The sequence below is a fragment of the Ornithorhynchus anatinus genome, chromosome 1 (assembly GCF_004115215.2).
Source record: "Ornithorhynchus anatinus isolate Pmale09 chromosome 1, mOrnAna1.pri.v4, whole genome shotgun sequence".
Classification (NCBI taxonomy): domain Eukaryota; kingdom Metazoa; phylum Chordata; class Mammalia; order Monotremata; family Ornithorhynchidae; genus Ornithorhynchus; species Ornithorhynchus anatinus.
This window is the reverse complement of record NC_041728.1, coordinates 112,492,503-112,496,184: the sequence shown is the minus strand read 5'-3', so window position 1 is coordinate 112,496,184 and position 3,682 is coordinate 112,492,503.

Below are 3,682 nucleotides of genomic sequence, written 5' to 3'. Positions count from 1 at the left end.
GTGACACTGAGGAGGCTATCTGAGAAGGTGGGCTAGGAACCACTGAACACGTAGCAAACGGGAGGAAATGGAGTCTGATCCCACGAGCTTTCAGGGGGATTACGACTCCTTCATAAAAACTACAAAGCGACGTCCTGATTCATCTCTTTTCCAGTCCACTGTCTGCTACATTCCTTGCTTTCTCTCTTTAGGATGTTTTTGAAAATCTGTAAATCCAGCTTCAGTAACTTCACACATCGACAGTATCCAGGAGAACGGGGCTACGGGCTTGGCCCGAGACTAGGAATCGCTGAGGATACCGAGGAGAGGGGAGGAAATCTCCACCAGAGACACTTTACTTTGGGTCTCGAGGCTGCAACCCAAATTTGGGGTCGGTCTTCTCTCTCCTCCACCTTCCTCAGCAGTACTGCCTAGTGGAAAGAGCCTCAGTTCTAATCCTGACTCTGCCACCTGCCCGCTGGGTGACCTTGGGCAATAGGGCATTACCCTATTTATTTTGTTAATGAGATGTACATCACCTTGATTCTATTTAATTGCTATTGTTTTAATGAGATGTTCTTCCCCTTGATTCTATTTATTGCCATGGTTCTTGTCCGTCTCCCCCGATTAGACTGTAAGCCCGTCAGAGGGCAGGGACTGTCTCTATCTCTTACCAATTTGTACATTCCAAGCGCTTAGTACAGTGCTCTGCACATAGTAAGCACTCAATAAATACTATTGAACGAATGAATGAATGAATGAATGAAAGTCACTTAACTTCTCTGGGCCTAAATGTCCTTATCTGGAAAATGGGGATTAAATTCATGTTTATCCTTCCCTTTGGACTGTGAACCCCCAGGGAGTAGGGGTGGGAGAGACATGAACTGCACACGACTGGATTATCTTGAATCTACCCCGGTGCTTAGCACACACTAAGTTTTTAAAAATACCACAGTTATCATTCCTGTAATGTTCCAAGCTTCTGCTGGGTGAAAGTAACTCGATCATAAGCTTCTGGGAAGACACGCAAATAGGAAGGGTTTCCTCTAATGCTTTCGGAACTAAGAGAGATTTTCAGTCTTATTTTTAAAATGGATCTTGACATAAGTCATTCTCTAAAATATATCTGCAATTTATTTATGTCTGTCTCCCCTCTCTAGACTGTGAGCTCGTTGTGAGCGGGGAATGTGTCTGTTTATTGTTGTATTGTACTCTCCCAAACTCTTAGTACAATGCTTTGCGCATAGTAAGTGCTCAGTAAATATGATTGAAAGAATGAAAATCAAAATCAAAATACCTGATGGGAGGTAGCACCCAAAATGCCTGCTAGAAAGTAATCAATCAGTCAATCAGTCATATTTATTGAGCACTTACTATGTGCAGAGCATTGTACTAAACGCTTGGGAGAGTATAATACAACAGAATTAGCAGACATGTTCCGAATTAGGGGACATGTTCCCTGCCTGTAACGAGCTTAAAGTTAAATTCATTCATTCAATCATATCTATTGCGCTTACTGTGTGCAGAGCACTGTACAAAGCACTTGAAAAGCACAATTTGGAAAGTAAATACAAGAAGAGATGAGAATGCTGCAGGAAGGTTCAGTCAAAGCCGTGTGTTCATTTCCAGTCACACTGGATTCCCGTGAAGAGTTTCTTTAATTCAATCAATCAGTCACTGGTATTTATTGAGTGCTGACTGTGGGCGGACCGCTTTATTAATTGATCCATTTCGTAGGCTCTGAAGTTCATTTTAATCCAAATCAATTTAGAGTTGACATGACTTTATTTTTCAAATGCTTTCAAAACCATAGCTCTGTCTTGGAATATAAACAGCATAATGAGGCTCTTTTTTCTATGATCTGGTAAGGAGAGAATACGTCTTCTGACTCACTTCTACATGGCTGTAAGGGAGAAGTGAAAGTCTCGTCCATTAGTGAGATTCCAAAGTTTCTGTGCCAGACGGAGGGAACATTAGGATTCTCCGGGCAGGAGAAACTGTGAGAGGAGGCTGGGACTAGACAGTTTTAATTTCTGATTTACCATGTCCCTAGACCAAAATGTCCCCTCGTGGTTTTAACCAATTTGAAGTACAGCTCCTAACGCCAATCTCTTCACTGTAAAATGAATGAATCAATCGGTCATATTTAATAACAATAATCATAATAATGATGGTATTTGTTAAGCGCTTACTATGTGCAGAGCACTGTTCTAAGCGCTGGGGTAGATACAGAGTAATCAGATTGTTCCACGTGGAGCTCAGATTTTTTAATCCCCATTTTTACAGATGAGGGAACTGAGGCACAGAGAAGTGAAGTGACTTGCCCGAGGGCACACAGCAGACAAGCGGCGGAGCCGGGATTAGAACCCATGACCTCTGACTCCCAAGCCCGGGCTCTTTCCACTAAGCCACGCTACGTCTACCGAGTGCAGACACCGTACTAAGAGCTTGGGAGAGCATTCAGATTTAATTATAGTATTTATTAAGCATTTTTATGTGCTACGGCACTGTGCTAAAATCAAGGTAGATGCAACAAAGCTAAGAGGCAGGGAAAGTAGGTACCTTATCCTCAATTTACAGATGAGGAAACTCAGACACATAGGGGTGAAGTGACTTCCCCAAGGTCACGCAACGGGCCAAGGGAAGAATTGGGATTAGAACCCAAGTCTCTTGAGTTCCTGTCCCAGGTTTTTCCTCTAAATCACAATGTCCAGTGTTTTAGCAAAACTGATGACATTATTTCTGTGATATTTGTTAAGCCCTTACTACTCAGCGCTGGGGAAAATACAGACTCAGAGGGGGTTCACAAGCTGAGTAGGAGGGAGAACAGATACTTAAGGCCCATTTTACAGATGAGGAAACTGAGGTACAAAAAGGTTAAGTAACTTACCCAAGGTTACCCAGCTGGCAGTTTGCAGAGCCAGAATTAGTGCGACTATGGGAAACAGCATGGCCCAGTTGGAAAGGGCAGGATCAATGGACCTAATAATAATAATAATGATAATTGTGGCATTTGTTAAGTGCTTACTATGTGCCAAGCACTGTTCTAAGCACTAGAGTAGGTAGAAGGTACAGTCCCTCTCCCACATTCATTCATTTAATCATATTTACTGAGCGTTTCTGTGTGCAGAGCGCTGTACTAAGCACTTGAGAGAATACAGTGCAACAATAAGCAGACACATTCCCTGCCCACAAGGAAGCTACAGTCTTAATCCCCATTTTACAGACGAGGTAACTGAGGCACAGAGAAATTAAGTGACTTGCCTCAGGTCCCAAAGCAGACATGAGACAGAGGCGGGATTAGCACCCACATCCTCTGACTCCCGGGTCCACGCTCTTTCCACTAGACCGTGCTGCTTCAACTTGACCATGCTGCCACTTGTCTGGTGTGTGACCTTGGGCACGTTACTTAACTTGTCCGTGCCTCAGTTACCTCATCTGCAAAATGGGCATTCTAGACCTCATTCTCCCTTCTTCCTAGACTGTGAGCCCCATGTGGGCCACTGACTGTGTCTGACCTGATTAACTTGTATCTATCCCAGCACTCAGGACAGTGCTTGCCACAGAGGGAGTGTCAGCTGGGTGACTGTGGGCAAGTCACTTAACTTCTCTGTGCCTCAGTTACCTCATCTGGAAAATGGGCATTAAGATTGTGAGCCTCACGTGGGACAACCTGATGATCCTGTATCTACCCCAGCGTTTA